This window comes from Canis lupus, chromosome X (assembly GCF_048164855.1).
Source record: "Canis lupus baileyi chromosome X, mCanLup2.hap1, whole genome shotgun sequence".
Lineage (NCBI taxonomy): Eukaryota > Metazoa > Chordata > Mammalia > Carnivora > Canidae > Canis > Canis lupus.
The window spans coordinates 110,904,749-110,923,249 of record NC_132876.1 but is presented as its reverse complement, the minus strand read 5'-3'; the positions used below and the strand labels follow the sequence as shown (position 1 = coordinate 110,923,249).

Here is an 18,501-nt window from a genome sequence, read left to right as displayed (position 1 = left end):
CCTGTTAATTCCTTCTCTCCCATCTCCATCCACGTCAATGCTGATTTCAGATTTTGTCCCAAAGACCTTGCTTCTCTCACATTCCAACTTAAGGTTCCTCATTTATGCTTATCTAGGGTTCAATGACTTGGCTTGGCCTTCCTGTCACTCCAGCTCTGGTGTCAGGCCTCAGCCCATTCCCTATGTCCAGGCCCATTACCCTGCTCTTGGCACTGACCATTTGAAGACCTATGATAGGACCCACAAAGGGACGACTACACAACACCAGCACCCATTACCCTGTTAGCAATGCTGTCTCCCCTTGAAACTGGCAGCACCATCTCCTTTAGCTACAGAATCCTACCAGGTCGAACAAGACATGAAAGTGGCCCACAACCCAATGAAGCACCACCTGCTGTACTACCTCTCAGCAAGTAAACATAATAGTTTTTGCAGTCTTATAAAGAAGTGATGCAGTACTACAGTTACATACGATGTAACCATTGGGGGAAACTGAGCGAAGAGTCTAATGGGACCATTCTATACCACCTTTGCAAATTCCTATAAATCTGTAATTATTTCCAAATTAAAAGTTTTTCAAATGCAAAAAAAGAGAGAGGAGGACAGAGGAGGGGAGAAAGGAAGGGAAGAGGCAGGGGGTGGAGGAGAGGAATCAGGAGAGGGAGAGCTAACACCCAAACTTTAATGTGTATATAAATCACCTGGGAGATTTATTACAATGCAGAATCAGATTCAGTAGGGCTAGGGCAGGGACTGAGACTGCATTTTCTAACAAGCTCCCAGGGGAGGCTTATATTTCTCATGAACCTTCTTTGAGTAACAAGGTCACAGAACATGCTTTTCTAATGAAATATTTCAGCCAGCCTAAAATTAACATGCTTTTAAAATATGTATCGATACTCTTTTCAAAATTCCTAGCTGGGTGCAGTTATTGCATAAAAATATCCTGCCCATCCCAGTTTATCTCCATCATCAAGTGTCATAGTTCTTTCACATTTGCCCTGAAGTCTTCTTTTAAAAAAAAATCATCTTATTTATTTTTTGAAGTAGGCTCCACACCCAATGTGGGGCTTGAACTCACAACTCCAAGATCAACTCCACCAACTGAGCCACCCAGGTGCCCTTTTAAATATTTTATTTATTTTTTTAAAGTACACACTTGCCCTGAAGTCTTACTTACATTGGAGTCAGGTACCTCCCAGATCTGAGTCCTTCTCTTTCAAGCAGACACAGCCCAGGCCCTCTCCCTGACTGTTTTGGCCCCTAAATGGGTTATCCTGTTAGTCCCTTGAGTCTTGGCCTCTTGAATATGGGTCTGCCTTCTAGTAGCCTCGGCCCTTATGACCTAAAATTGTCCTGGCAGCTTATTCTTTTGGGAAAAAAGCTATGCCCCTGTCCCGCATTAAGTGAGGCACTAGCCAAGAGACTGGTGCAGGCCTGACACAAAGAACCAGACCTAGGCTCAGTTTCCTACTGTGACAGATGATATGAGGGGTAACAATCTGGAGGGAAACTCCAACAAGGATCAGGACCTGTGTCAAACTTCAGGTTTGGCAAACTCAGAAACAGGTGAAAAGGACCCAGAAAAAGGATTGCAAATAGTCTCTGATGGGTCTTTATCTACAAGTGGGTGATGAGTGTGTTGGGTGGGAATAATGAGCCAGAGGCAGAATAGACACTGCCCTCAACTTTTCCATCTTCTTCCTAGATTTTGTATGAACTATAATGTACATCCAGTGCCCCCATAGGAAACTAACCCTGTGATAATTTGCTACCAACATAAAGTCTAAAATTTTAAAAAATCTCAGCCTCCCAAGAGTTTGTCAACAGATAAAAATGGATAAAAAAGATGTGGCATCTCAGCTATACAATAAATAAGCCCTGGGGATGAAATATAGCACATGGGAACTATAGTTAATAATACTGCATTGCATATTTGAAAGTTGCTGAGAGATTAGACCTTGACGTTTTCATCACAAGGAAAAAAGAAGAAATTTTGTAACTATGCATGGTGATGGATATGAACCAAATTTATTGTGATGATCATTCACAAAATATACAAATGTCAAATCATTATAGTGTACATGTGAATCTAATATAATGTTGCATGTGATTATATCTAGATTTCTTTAAAAGAGATGAATAAATAGATAAAAAATAGATAAGCAATGTATGCGAAATGCCTGGCACATATTTTTAGGTGCACAATTCAATGATTTTTACTATATTGGCATTTTTCATGTTCAGGAATATTAGATGTTGTTATTAGTTATTATTAGAGTCACATAATCACTATATTGTGAGCTTCCTAAGCTTGTGTTTATTCATCTCTGAAACTTCATAACACCTAGTTTTCCTTTGCACATTGGAGGTGCTAAATAAAGGAAGTCATCAGAACAAAGAAAAATAGATGTGGTATGTATATTATACATATGTATATATATTATATACATAATGTTTATAATGTACATATAATACACATACGATTAGAATATTAGTCAGCCATGAAAAAGAAGGAAATCCTGCCTTTTTGTGACAACATGGATGGACCTTGAGGACATTTTGCTAAGTGGAATTAGAGAAAGACAAATAAATATTGCATGGTATCACTTACATGCAGAATAAAAAAAAAAGTCAAATTCACAAAACAGTACACAAGTGGTTGCCACGAGCTGGGGGTGGGAGAAATAGGGAGAGGGTGGTAAAAGGATACGAACTTTCAGCTATAAAAATGAACAAGGTCTGAGGAGCTAATATACAGCATGGTGATTATAGTTGATAACACTGTACTGCATGATTGAAATTAGAATTCAAATGTTCTCTCTCACACACACACAAAAACATTTAAAGAGATAAATATGTGAGGTGATAGATGTAGTAATTAACTAAATGAGGGGGGACCATTTCACAATGTATGCATATATCAAATCATCCCGATTTACACTTTAAATATGATACAATTTTGTCAATTACACCTCAATAAAGCTGACAAATAATCTCAGCTCAAACTTGAATTTTTTAAAGCTGCCAAATTCATAGCAACCATTTATAAAGTACATTTAACTAGAGACTAAAAGAGAAAGTTTAAAGGTAATTTCTCAGCAATCATATAAACACAGAATTTATATGCATACAAATTAAAAATCATGAGGGCTGATTCAATAACCTCTCATTTTACTACCATGTCTGGAAAGAAGAGCCTGAAATTAAAACCCAGGCAACTCATTAGAAGATTTTGAGAAGAAAAGCCCTTCCAATTCCAAGACCTCAGCGGACACTAGACGGTGACATAAAGAAATGAACCTACAAATGAACCCAGTCATTGGCAGGCCTGTAGTCAAAACCCGGAGCAGGAAAAGCAATTCTAAAAGTTTTAGAATACAAGTGTGAAAATAAAACACGGAGGGGTGGAGATGATCAGGGATCAAGCTTCTTTTAGCAGGTGAGATGAGATTAATGGGTAAAAATTGTACAGGATCCCAAATGCGCCACATTAGCTACAATTTGAAATGGGGGGAAATCGAGCTCTCAGATAATCACCACATAAAACACCACATCTCCTCGAAAACCCAAAGTAAAATAAAAAACCTCAGTGAGAAAATAGCTTGATGCTGAAACACAGGCTGACAGAGGAGATTCAAGCAGCAATTAGCTGGAGTTGGAGAGGCCTGGGCTGGCCACAGAGCCGTGTTTACATTTTCCCACATTGCACCACGCTGTGAGTTATGGTTAAACTCCAGGTGGGGGGGGAGGCATGACTTTCCCCTTCCCCTGCTTCGGTATGAGTGAAGGCCCCCAAAACAGAGCCAAGCATCGAGGGGCTCTCGCTGACTTGCCCGTCACCTCCTCCCTGGTACCCACCTTCCAGATGCCCTGAGGGCAAAATCTCGAGTCTCTGTTATTGAAAAATTCACTTCACTACCAATCAGAAGAAAGAGACTGTAATGGAAAAACAGCTCCTTTATCCTTGCCGGCTCTTAGCTTTTACAAGAGTTTGTTTATAGTGGAGTATAAATTAACCCAAGAAATTGAAATCGGATATAGCTCAGGCCTCTACAGGCGACCCATGTGGGTGGTGATCTGGGGAAGGCTGCCCCATCTCGTCAGAATTGTCAGAATTCGGGGAGGCCCTGTGTGCAGGGGCAGACTAACCCCAAAGCAGCAGCCCCCAGCCTCCTCGGGGCCTCTGGCATCTCCACACCGGGGCCCTGGCCACCAGTCTAGATGAAAGGGTGCTCCTGCCCCGGGCTGCCACCCTCCGGGCCCCCAGGCAGCTTTCAGCTGCTAGAATCGGGACTCTCCTTCGGAATTGCTAATGCCAAACTCCTTCCTTCAAAGAGAGATCCAATTCAGAGGCTGCCACAGGCAAAATTGCCAAGTGCACAGAATTGTCTCTTTCCACCCCTCTCCCCCTTTTCCAGATAGCATTTGCTTTTTAATGGCTGCTCCTAAAGCCTCAGCTTCACCTTCCCCCCCAGGAACTCCCCTCGCACCAGGGGAGCACTCCCTCCTCAGCCTCCACATGGGGCCAGCCCCAGAGAAGTGATTGCTGATTGCTGTGAAGCCGGTGCGGGGAAGTCCCGCTGAGCACAAATATAGTCCATGCACTTTCTCAAATGGACAGCAGCCCTCTGAGATGAAATCCTCGGGCACGATCAAGTGAATACATTCATTCAGAGATTAAACCCCCAAAATGCAAAGGCAAAATAAATTTTGCCTGATAGGAGAACAGATATACTTTCTGGGACACAAACTATTTCATCAACCCCAGGAGCCCTTCCAAAGAGATACCAGCTAAAGTGAAAAGTGAAAATCTGCTTGGCAGACAACAGCACAGGCTTTTACTGCTGCGCCTTCTCCTCGCTTTGAGGGGATCAGGAAGGAACAAAGAACCCCAATCAAAGCTATTTAGGAATGAGGAAATCATCAAACCCTTTAACTGAAGCCTACTGATTCTAACTCAGCCCTTGGAGCTGAATGAAGGCTGCGACCTTGTTCCTTTTTCCTTCCTCCGATACTGGTGGGGGGACTAGTATTTGTCACATGCTATGCTACTTCTGGGATGGAGCGTCCAACAAGTCGGACTCAGTGCCTGCCCTCAGGGAGGTCACATCCAAGCAGAAAAGGCAAGAGAGAGAAACCTCAGGAGAGGTTCAGGGTGTCAGGAGGCCCACCCTCAAACCAGGGCCCTCTTGAGGTAGGGCCTTGCATCTGTATTTTAATAAGACCCTCAGGATTCTTTTTTTTTTTTTTTTAAGATTTATTTATTCATTCATGATAGACCCAGAGAGAGAGAGAGGCAGAGACACAGGCAGAGGAAGAAGCAGGCTCCATGCAGGGAGCCCGATGAGGGACTCGATCCCAGGACTGCAGCATTGCGCCCTGGGCCAAAGGCAGGCGCTAATCCGCTGAGCCACCCAGGGATCCCCAACCTTCAGGATTCTGATGCATGCTCCAGTTGAGAACCACTGCTCTAGGCAGAAAAGTTCATGACTTTCCAGTCTCCGAGTCCCTTAGTCCCTTAACATGGCCTTTACACACATTTTTTCAATTTACAGTCCCAGGGGATAATAGTAGGCTGCAAAGTAGACGTATTGCTGAAGACAATGCTAGCTGTTGTAATGAACAAACCTAAAATTTCAGTAGCTTAACATCATTTATTCCTGGCCTGCATTACAGTCCCAGACAGTTGTCTATCTTGGCAGTTACAGGAGGAGAGACTCTGTTCCATGCAGCTACTGAGGGACCCAGGCTACTGGGAGCTTTACCATCTTCCCAACTAGGCTTCCAAGGTCACCTGGGAATCAACATGGAGCCAGCAGGTGAGAGAGGAGAGCATGGAGAAGACACCTCTTCTTCACAGGTACCCCAGCCAGGAAGTGACACACAGTACTTCCACTCACGTTCCACTGGTAGTTGCATGGGTCTCACCTAGATGCAACTGGTACCAAGAAATGTAGTCCTTGACTGGGAAGTTGCTTCCTACTCACAACTGCATATTCTGGAAGGGCTATATAAATTTTTGATGGGCAGCTGTCATCTCTACCGCAGCAGAGGTTATAGTTTTGCAGATGAAGAAAGGTTTACCCAGATTAAGACATTCACTGGACGTCACACAGCTTATAAAACTGGGTGGGGAACTCAAACCACAGTCTGTTTAATCCATATGCCTCTCTTTAGAACACTTCATCATCATCATGTCCACAGTCACCCTCTGTGTTAGGCTGTCCACATTCCAATCCCTGGACCTGTGACCATGTTATTTTACATGGCAAAAGGAACTTTGAAGATGTGATTAAGGATCTTTTTAAAAAAGATTTATTTTTTTATTTGAGAGAGAGAGAGTGTGCATGAGTGGGGGGTAGGGGCAGAAGGGGGGGGTAGAGGGAGAGAGAGAAAGAGAGAATCTCCAGCACACTCCCTGCTGAGTGGGAATCCTGATGCAGGGCTCTATCCAACAACTCCAAAATCATGACCTGAGGTGAGGTCATAGGCTTAACCAACTGAGCCACCCTAAGTGAAGGATCTTAAGGAGAGTAGCCTATATTATCCAGGTGAGCCCAATGTAATCACATGGGTCCTTAAGGAAGGAGGCAGTAGAGTTAATGTCCAAGAGAAAGAAGGAGATGTAGTAATGGAATGAGAGGGTGGAGTGATGTGCTTCAAAGATGGAGAAATGTAGGCAGATTCTAGAAGATGGAAAAGGTAGGGAAATAGATTCTCCTCTAAATCCTCTAGAAGGAACACAACCCTGCTAACACCTTGATTTTAGATTTCTGACATCAAGAGTTGCAAGAGAATAAAGTTTTGTTGTTGTAAGCCCTAAATTTGTGGTAATTTGTTATGAACCTTCTCAGCACCATAGTTTGTGGTTGGATGACTTGGTAATAGCCTCCCCCACCCCCAGCAGGGCCCCAAGATCTCTTCTCTCCATTTTCCTCAGTCCCACCCAACAAAAAAAGTCCTACCCTCAGCTGGGTCCTCCTACCCACCCAGGACAGATAGAGTTGACAGGGAGAATGATGTATCCTCATATTAGAACTTCATACAGAGACAAAGTGTCAATTAAGTATTGTGGTATCTAAATGGGGTATCTGTCCGATCAGATGGGGCCCCCCAAATGTGGGGCAATAAGCAGGTAGAAGCCAGTGGTGCAGGCGCAGGTGCAGGAGGTGAAAGGATTCAGCTGAGGCAGAACAGAAGGCATAGAAGTTTCCTGAACACAGCTTGAGGAAGCGGCGGGCAGGACAGCAGAGGAGCAGCATCTACAGTGAGGCAGTGGGTGGGGGCTGTTTTTAAAAGGGGAGGATGAGACAGTATGGAGACATATGGAATATTCCCCGTTTTTTGGTAACTGTGCCTGGTTGTAAGTAGCCCATTGGTCAGTTAGGGCCTACAGATATTTTGAGGTGGGTCACCTGATGGGTCTGTCTGTATTCAGCCAGGGGGGTCACTGTGAGTCTTTCTACATTGCATTGCTCAGCCATGTTTACCTAGAAGTGGCCTCTATAAGTAGTATTTTAAAATACTGAAAGAAAATAACCAACATTTTAAAAGTTCTTGAAAACTCACGTTCATGGTTTTTTTTTAATTTTATTTATTTGTTCATGATAGACACAGAGACAGAGGTAGAGACACAGGCAGAGGGAGAAGCAGGCTCCCCTAGCCTGATGCAGGACTCAATCCCAGGACCCTGGCATCACATCCTGAGCCAATAGCAGGATTGTGAATAGCACTTAACAATTGAGCCACTCAGGGATCCCTCATAATTTTTTTAGGCTCAAAAAAACTAGGACTAGAAGAAAAGGTCATCAACCTGATCAAGAACATTTACAAAAATCTTGCAACTAACATAATCCTTAATGGTGAAATGCTTTCCCTTGAAGATCAGGAACAAGACAAGGATGCCCATTCGTATTCAACATAGTACCGGGAGTCCCACTAAGCACAATAAGATAAGAAAAGGAAATAAGATACATACAGCTTGGAAAAAAGAGAGAAAACCAGCACCAGTTTGCAGATGACATGATTGTATAAAAAGAAAATTCCAAGGAAGTCTACAAAAAACCCCTCTAGAATTAATAAGTGAATTCAACAAGGTTGCACATACAGGATAAACACACAAAAATAATCATACCACTTATATAAACTAACAATAAACACACAGAAACCAAAATTTAAAACACAATACCATTTACACTCTCTACAAAGAAAATGAAATACTTAAGTACAATCTTTGCAAAACATGTTCAGAATCTGTATCCTGAAAATTACAAAATGCTGATGAAAAAAAATCAAAAAACACCTGAATAAATGGAGATACATCATGCTCAGATGTGAATACTAAACATAGTAAAGATATAAATTCCCCCCAAACATAAATTTATGGTCTTAGTGCAATTACAATCAAAATCCCAGCAAGGTTTTTTTTTGTAGACATAAATAAGACTATCATACAAATTTATATGAAAAGGCAAAGGACCTGGAATAGCTAAAACAATTTTTAAAAAGAATAAAATGGGAGGAATCATTGTACCTGATATTAAGACTTCCTATATGGCTATAGTAATCAAGACAGCATGACACTGGCAGAGGGAGAGACACATAGATCAATAGAACAAAAAAGAAAACCCAGAAATAGAGTCACACAAATGTGCCAAATGACTTCTGACAAAGGTGCAAAAGCAATTCAATGGAGAAAGATAGACTTTTCAACACATCATGTTAGAGAAATAAGATATCCATAGGCAGGAAAAAACTGAACCTCAACCTAAGTTTCACATCATAGACAAAATTTAACTCAAAATGGATCATGGGCTTAAATGTAAAAAATAAAGCTATAAAACTTTCAGGAAAAAAAAATTAGAAGAAAATCTTTGGGATCCAGGCTGAGGCAAAGATCTGCACACTTGGCAACAAAAGCACAACCCATAAAACAAAAAATATATAAACTGGACCTCATAAAATTAAAAACTTCTGCAAAAACTTTTGCTCTGTGAAAGCCTACCAAAAAGATAAAAAAGGGGGCACCTGGGCGGTTCAGTTGGTTAAGTGTCCAGCTCTGGGTTTCGGCTCATGTCATGATCTCATGGGTTGTGGGATGGAGCCCCACGTTGGGCTCCATGCTCACCAAAGAATCTGCTTGAAGTTCTCTCCCTTTACCCCTCTCCCCACTCATGTTCACATTCTCTCTCTCTCTCTCTCTCTCTCTGTAAAATAAATCTATCTTTTTAAAAAAGGATAAAAAGACAAATTACACACTGGAAAAAATATTTGCAAACCACAGATCCAACGAAAGATTTATATCTAGAATATATAAAGAACTTCCACAACTCAACATTAAAAAAACAAACAACCCAATTAGAAAATGGACAAAAGACATGATCAGACATTTCACCAAAGAGGGTTTACATGTGACACATATACACATGTAAGGATGTTCAACATCATTAGCTGCTAGAGAAATGTAAATTAAAACCACAATGAGGTATCATTCCACATCTATCAGAGTATCGAAAATAAAAAATAGTGAAAACATTAAACACTAATGAGGATACAGAGAAAATTGAGCACTCATACATTACTGGTAGAAATGGAAAATGGAAAACAGTTTGGCAATTTCTTATAAATACAGATAGGCATTTACCATACAACCCATAATTACCCATATCCCAAAGAAATGGAAGCTCATGTTTACTTAAAAACCTGTACACAAATGTTCACAGCAGCTCAAATTCATATTGTACCCATAGAATACTGCTCAGCAGTAAAGAGGAATGAACTGTTGATACAGTTAACAACTTAGATGGACCTCAAGAGAATTACATGAAGTGAAAAAGGCAATCTCAAAAGACTACATACCGTGGTTTGATGTATCTAACACTCTCCAAATAAGAAAACTACAGAGATAAAGAACAGAGTGGTTGCCAGAGGTTAGGGATTGTGAGGGAAGGGCTTGTGGCTATAAAGAGGTAACACGAGGGAGCCTAGAGATGAAGAGTTCGGTATCATTATTGTGATGGTAGTTACACAAAGCTACACACACAAACACACACACAGAAGTTTAACCTGCAATATCTGGATAAGCTCTGGTTTTGCTCTTGTGCTGTAGTTGAGCATGGATGATGGAGGCAGAGTGTAGGATGCATAGGATCTTCTGGTACATGTATTTGCAACTTGCTGTGAATCTAGAATTATTTCCAAAGAAAAAGTTTACAAATAAAAATAAGAAAGAGTTCTTGACACTTTACAAAATGATGTCACAAGCATCATTTGATCTCACATGAGCCTCACAATAACACAGGGGGATACACAGGACAGATTTCAACCCCACTGTACACATGGACAATGAGATGCAGAGGACCAGCTCCCCTAGGTCACCCAGTTGCTGAGAGATGGTGAAAACAGGCAGCTGACCTCACCCTTGATGATCACCCAATCCAATGCTCTCTTTCCCCTCTGCCCACATAGCAGGCATGAATCTTAGTGTCAGGAATTCAACTATACCAAAAATGCCTCATTTCCTTGTATTCTTTGAATCAAAATAAATCAGGCTCTAAGTACCCATTCTGTCATGGTTGTAGGAAGTCTAATCTTTGACATTATAGGGGTCCCTATCCTGCCCTGGAGTTACACAAAAATCTGGGGGCTTCTGGATACCCAGGAAATAAGCAAAGAGCATCTCCAATTTACCATGATATCAGCCACCATCATTACATCTTAGTACACATGGCACATAGAAGTCTGGGTACCCAAGACTCCAAACCCTACCAGGGCACGTTGCCCTAGGATGTGAAAATCTCCAAGATGCTAAGGGAAGGAACAATTCAGGATACCAGTGCTGGCCAAGTTTTTTTAATGGAGGTATCATAACCCACCTTCCCTACTGCATCCACCTATTGAGAGATGCTTTTCTTTCTTTTTTTTTTTTCTTTTTTTTTTTTTAAGATTTTATTTATTTATTCATGAGAGACACAGAGAGAGAGAGAGAGAGAGAGAGGCAGAGACACAGGCAGAGGGAGAAGCAGGCTCCGTGCAGGGAGCCCGACGTGGGACTCGATCCCGAGTCTCCAGGATCAGGCCCTGGGCTGAAGGCACCTCTAAACCGCTGAGCCACCCGGGCTGCCCAAGAAATGCTTTTCTAATAAAATGTTACTTCTTATATTTAATATAGTTACTATTATTTACGGTAATAGAAGACAAATTTTAAATTTGTATACATACTTTGTTGCTGAGATATTTGATAAGAGTGATCAATAAAAGACCATCAAGCATAAAAATACATTACATCAGGATAAAACTCTGTAGGAGAAGTAGGATGGAAATATAATTTCCAAGAGTAAAAGAAATGATGTAAAATTCCTGACAGCTAAAGAGCTTGTCTTATATGTTTAAAATGGATGATGGTGGCTGTCATATAAGAATGCTATTTCTAAAAAAAAAAAAAAAAAAAAGAATGCTATTTCTATTCTAGTAGGTGCCATATAAGAGTTTTATTTTTAAATATCAATATTTATAATACACTGGCAATTACATCCTTTGGAATGACAATATTTAAACTTATGAAGGATTTTACATACCAACTTTAAAAGTGTAAAAGAGTATGCAGTTTTTCAAAATCCTTCTAGGAAATACACAAGCAAAAAAGATTTGGAAGACCACCGATTTAGATCCAAGCTTCCTGCAGTGTGGTGCTGAGACATCTCTTCACGTGGAAAACGAGGTAAGTTTATATAACACAATCATGGTCCTCCAACTTCACTTGCCCAACACTTACCCTGCCTGCTTCTACGCCACCGTCTAGCTTTCACCCTGTCTTGAAAGTGAATCTCCTCAGCATTCACTCTGCTCCTTCCGCCACAGCCTCCCATCTCTACCCCATGCCCTGTCCACTCCTGGTCCTTAGCAATGCCTTCCAGTGGCTTCCTTCTCAGCACCTTCTTTACCCAGTACTGTGCTTTCATTCCAGCCCAGCCCTCTGCCTCCTCTAGCCTTCCCTTCCCCCCTACACAGCTCCTGCTGAGCTTCTTCTCCCAGCATTCTAAAGTCCTTTATGATTCACAGCCAGTCATGGTGGCATCAGCCTGCCTAGAGTCTCTCACTCCCTCAACCCTCTTACTTGCACGTGGAAATGGACAAACCTCCTGAAGATGGTCCAGAAGTGACTGGACCTCAAAAACCACGGCTTTTAACACAACACATGTGGATCTCAACCAGATGCTTGACCAAATCCTTCACTATAACCACGTGGACAAAACACAGATATGTGGTTAGATAAAAATACACGGAGGTGGATCCATTTATCTGGAAAGATCTGGAACTAGGCCACTTTAAATGTGATGGCATATGATCAGAGAAAAAGGAGAAATACAGGCAATAAGTGCAGAGAGTAGAGAAGAAAAGGTCTCTGTGGGCTTGGCCACTTAGGGAAGCCACCTGGAAAAGATAAGCTATGAGCTGGTGTCAGTCACTGCCCCATTAGGGCTCTGTCCCAGCTATCTCCAAAAGTCACCAAGATGCAGTAGGTTATTCCATCATCCTCAGAACTTGCAGACACCAGTCTGGAATTTGCAGATGTTCTCTTGATACTCTTTATTGAAACACCTGAAACAATAACACCCTGGGTATTCAGTGACAGTCCCTGTATGTATATCAGTCAGCTATCAATCACAAAAATTTCAGGGTTCATAATAAACATTTATTTCCCACACATCATTAGGTTGCCTGGAGCTCAGATATATTAGCTTGAAGTCAGCTAGGAGACCCTCTTTCAAGCTGTATAGGACCCAGCTGGGAGTGGTTCCTTACAATGGGTTGGGCCCTAGTCCCTTTCACCCGGGTTAATTCTTGGACCTAGGCTGACTGAGCAGTGCTACCCAGGGGAAGCTCTTCTCACAAAGATGGCAAAAGCATGAGGGAAAACAGAAACAGGTGAGGACTTTTAAGGCTTTGGCTCAAAATTGGACTTGTGATACTTTTTCTCCCATTCATTGTTTAAAGTAAGTCTCAAGGCCAAACCCAAATCAAGGGGTAGGGAAGTCCATTTTGCCTTTTATAAGAGAAGATGCAAAGTTAAGAAGTCAGAGGGCATGGATACAGGATGGGATACAGAATTGGGGCTAATAAACTAATCTCTCACAGTCCTTCATCTGCTTCCTTGGGCCCAAAAAAGTCCATCCAATCCCGCCTCGTTCTGTTTGGGTCTTGTCAGGACTTAGGGATTCCTGCCATACCTTTGCCTAAACTCCATTCCACAGTTCTTTTCATGCCAGAGAAGTTAGCTGCCAGAGACCTGACCGCCCCCCCCATCAGCTCTCTCCAAGGATTATACCTTTGTTTCTGATTCACTCCACCTCTCATCTAATTGAAATCCCAGATAATTATGTTGTGTGCATTTAACAATGAATATCAGCAATCCCCATATATCAAAAGCCAACCCACTTCCCCAGCTGGGGTACAGTCTCCTTATCTTCTGCATGTTGCTAAAAATCAGAGCATGGATAATTCTGTGATGAACAATCTCTTCTCTGAAGAGACTCTACCATACTTTGTGTTCTACCCATTTTTTTGCCTCAGACCCTGCTGAAATTAGCCACCCCCAGCTGGGCCCCGTGCCTGCTCTAAGGCCAGTGCCATTTTATAAGGTGTGTGTGTTAGATATGGTCTATTGGTACTCAGCATCCAGTCCTACGTCCTTCCATTGTGTCTTCCTGTATTAATAAATCTGGAAAACTAAATACTATATTCCTCAGACTCCCTTGCAGCTAGGCTTCTGTACATGAAGAGCATTCACCAGTGTGGAGGCATACGTAAGGCAAAGACCATCTTCTTGCTGCTTTTCTGCCTTGAGCAGAGATGTGGAGTATTTGTGAAGTATATTCCCAATGCTTAATTTGCCCCTCTGGGATGTTAAAAGATATACCAATGGTGACTCCCTGGTCCACAGATGGTATATTCCAGTGGCAGCCTCTGGTTGCCCACCTTGCGAATTGTAACAGAGGTAGGATTTCTTTGAGTTGGTCAGTTCTGTGATGTTCTGGGCAATCATTCCTGTCTGCCCAGCCCTTCCAACAATACGGTAAGCACCTTGATTCTCTGAATTCAAGACCTTTCCATTTTAATACCTAAAGGGGTTTCTGTCTCCAGCACTGAACTCCAACAGATATAACACAATGTCCCTCCTGGGCTTGAACTACAGTTGCATCAAGAGAAGTAGTACCCATTTAAAAAAAAAATGATACTTGATGTATCCCTGTGAGCAGAGGTTTTCTGATGAATGTTGCCCAGGCAGCATTCTTCACTCAGCTGGGCCAGGGACAAAACAAGCAAATCCTTTCAGAGCTTCACTCCTCAAAGAAGGAAGAATGTATCACCACCAGGCCTATGAGAGCGAGCATCAGGCTGCTCCCGTACCGACATCTTTGCTTCCTTCTGCTTGGCTGCACCTTGCCAATGGGGCCTCCTCTGATGCCCTTGAACTCTCCAGGCTGATGCTAGGAGACTCTAGAGCAATCCTGTCAAACCACATGGACAAGGCCAAAGGTTAGCCACCACCCACAGATACTCCTCAGAAATGACAAGAACAGCTTCTATGTAATAAAGACAGGGGAAAGATGGGAGGATGGAGAATGATTAATGGCCCTTTCAGCATTGACGGAGAGCAAGTGCAACGTGCATTTTCAGTGCTGATATTTTCTCACACCACAGCATTCTCACGTGGTAGCAACCTGGAACATAAAAACAATAGCCTTGCTTGGGGGAAAGCAGGGGGGTTTGTGTTCTTTAGTTGCTTTGGAAGACAGCATGCATTTCAGGAAGTGTTGCCATTGCGGGGGGGGGGGGGGGTCATGGGCTCCCGCGGTGTTTGGCAAAGTTGGGATCTCTGGAAAGTCCAAAGGTGATATATTTAATAGGCGGCTTCTTTTCTTTCATCTTCATGGTAAGCGTCTAATTCCAAAGGCAGTACTTAAAGCAAGACACAGCAGGTAAGAGGAGATGAAGCCCCCGACAGACTCTGCTGCTGAAACTGAGTGGGGAGAAATGCTGAAAACCAGCAGCATGGGCTTCTGCTTCTATAAGAAGAATTGAAAGGAACACAATGAAGGAGGAGCTGATGGAGAGGAAGGGAACAAAGGAATAGAAGCCACAAAGCAGCAATCTATGAGCAGGATGCAGACGAGGGACCCATGTCCATGGGATGCCCATGGGGAGAAGGGTAGTGCTCCAGTGGAGCGAGATAAAGATGCAGAGTGGGGAGCAGGACCATGAGGGAAGGCATTTCCAAATGTACCCTCCACACAGTCACAATGGCTGCAAGGCTTCTGAACATTTGGACCCTTGTTTGAAACAGTATGATTTTTTCCAAGACTAAAGCACACATAAATATCTGAATACCTCCCCAGCATTTATCAAAATGCCTTAGAGGTAAAAAAAAAATCAGACAAAAGAATTGTTAGGCTTTTTTCTGATTATAAAAGTAACACATGTCCATTGTAGAAAATACAAGCATATAAAAAGGAACAAATATTTCATGCAATCCCATCACGCAGATATAACTGCTGCTTTGCTATATTTTCTTGTGTGCAGGTCTTTCAGGAAAATGAGACCTTCCAGTATATGAACTTGTGTATCCTTATCTTGTCACTAAATATTGTATTTTCCCAATCACCAAATAGTCTTTAAAAACATATCTTTGATTAAGTTAGTATTCCTTGCATATAAATCTTTTACAATTTTCCAAATTTTTTCTTAGAATAACGAACGCCCTAAAAGCTGAAGTACTATATCAACGTGAATGTTTACTTCTAGAGCTCTTAATGCTTCCAATTGTTTTTACAAAAATTTTGCACCAATATACATTCCTACCACTTTGCATAAGGGTACACTCAAAAAACACATTTTGGCTTTTGCTTTTTTAAAAAAAACAGCCAGTCACAGTCAATGTAGTGCTATTGTGGAAATAGATGAAGAAGGCTGAAGTCTTATTCTTGCTTTGTGTCTTTAGGAAAGTTAGTTCACCTTTGCATGCCTTAGTTATCTTTAAGAACACTTCAAGCTCTAGCATTCTTTGAAGCTGTTTTCTTAACTAAGAAAGATAACAAAAAGAGTGTCATATTTTATCCAGTTAGTACAATATCAAAGATACAATAGTACTAAATGAATGCATATACTGCTGAAAATCTAATAAGCATTTGCTATTGGTAGAATTTAACACTCCTGAGAATAGTCACTAGAATAAGCTATGAAGGGAGGGCTTTGCATCTGTTTTATTCACTGTTATATCACCATGCCAAAATGCATGCTGGGAACATACTGGGAGCTTTATAAATACATGTTGAATGCAAGAAATAACTCAAGGTAACTGTTGGTGCCTTGCTAATATCCTTTTGGCTGACCTTAAGATCATCCACAGCTTTGACGGACAGGAGATAAATGTAGCTCTAAGTAAGAGAAGAATCACCATCTATTCTCCTCTGCCCTGGGGAAGACAGTGGCTCCCGGATGCTAATTGCCACACATCTCTGTGAGTTAGTAGAATAAGGCAACCAAGGCTCATATTTTTCTGAATCCCTCTGTTATCACGGTGCTGAACACAAAATGGGTCTTCAAAAGCAAGTGTCCATGCCTGCTTGAAACACTGGGTATTTGGGGACTACTATATAGCAAGTTTAGAAAACCCTGTATGGCAGTCAGGATTTTAGTTGCAGATGATAGGATGCATTTTAGCTAGAAAAAAAAAATTGAAGAATATAGAGAATCTCTGAAAGTCCAGAAAACCAGTTTAAGACTATGCAGTGAAGAATAATGCCCTACAAACTTCAAGAACTGGTCTGGTATAGACACACACTTGCCACATCCTGGGAATCATCACAATAGGTGGTACCCCCCGCTCATTAATGCTGAACCTCTGCTTCTCACTGGAAGCTGGTGCTGCCACCCGCAGCCTCATGGATTCCAAACAGTAACAATGGCTACTTCTGTGTCAAACGCTAACTTCTGTGTGCTCGATTAGCTGAGCTCTGATCTCTACCTGCAAAGAAGGTTGGGAAAATCAGAATCTTTCCCCCACTGTGGGGCATTCTCCAAATATAAGAAAGTTGCTCAGAGGTGCTAGCTCAAAAAGGATCTCCACTGTACTTCTTCACCTGTCACTTTCCGGCACCTTCCCCCACTGCCATAATGCCAGGTTCCATCCCTGCCTGTGAGCTCTGACATACATCTGCCTAGTTGGAACCTCTTGACACGAGTTACCCAGTCAGACAGCAGAGGTTTGAGGAAGAGCCTCAATGGGTGATGAAATTCCCCGGGGGCTCTGTGATCAGGGCCCCTGCATGAGTTCAAGTACATATCCCTGCTACCACATATATTAGGGCTGTCCAATGAAATACAGTTTGAGCCACAAATACAAACCACACATGTAATTTTAAATTTCCTTGTCACTACAATTAAAAAAGGACAAAAGAAACCAGTAAAATTCATTTTCGTATTTTATTCAATCTAATGTATCCAAAATATCATCAACAGAAATCAATATAAACAAATTTTGGATATATGACCTTTTATTTCATACTATTTCTTCAAAATCCATTATGGGGGATCCCTGGGTGGCTCAGCGGTTTGGCGCCTGTCTTTGGCCCAGGGCGCGATCCTGGAGTCCTGGCATGGAGCCTGCTTCTCCCTCCTCCTATGTCTCTGCCTCTCTCTTTTCTCTCTATATATCTATCATGAATAAATAAATAAATCTTTTTTTTTAATTTTTATTTATTTATGATAGAGAGAGAGAGAGAGGCAGAGGGAGAAGCAGGTTCCATGCACCGGGAGCCCGACGTGGGATTCGATCCCGAGTCTCCAGGATCACACCCTGGGCCAAAGGCTGGCGCTAAACCGCTGCGCCACCCAGGGATCCCCTAAATAAATCTTTTTAAAAATCCATTATGAACTTTACACTTACAGTGCATCAAGTTTGAACTGACCATGGTTTAGGTGCTTATGGTGGCTCCTATACTGGACAGTGCAGAAACTCCCATTGGGGTGGTAATGCTCATGCTATGTCCTCCTCCTCTTCAGCTGCAAGCCTCCTGCCACACATGCGGCTGCAGCAGCCCTTTAGGGGACGTAGGCTTCTACACCACACTGTAATTAAGAAGCACTGTACAACTCTGTTTAGGAGTTGTGAAGTTTCTTACTCATGGTCCTCCATCATCCTGAGTCTAGGATCCTCTTTCCTTTCTACTCTCACCTGCTGCTAATGGGCTAGGGACAAGCAGGAGGCAAGTGAGGCACTCACTTCAGGTATAAACTTTGAAGGATGTGAAAAAACTCAGTACTCAAAATAAATATTTTAATGCAATATTTTTCAAATTAAAATTAAAGCAAAAATGTCTATACGGGCCCTCTGCTCATTTTTCATTGGATTATTTTATTTTGGTGTTGATTGTATAAGTTCTTAACATATTTTAGATACCAACCCATTATTCCATGCTCATAGATTGGAAGATCAAA

General features: G+C 42.0%; 1 protein-coding gene across 12 annotated transcripts in view; it reads right to left on the bottom strand.

Moving 5' to 3' along the window:
* Positions 1 to 18,501, bottom strand: part of RAI2 (retinoic acid induced 2) — a 388,421-nt gene that overhangs the window by 303,744 nt on the left and 66,176 nt on the right. The gene's annotated exons all lie outside the window — the stretch shown is intronic.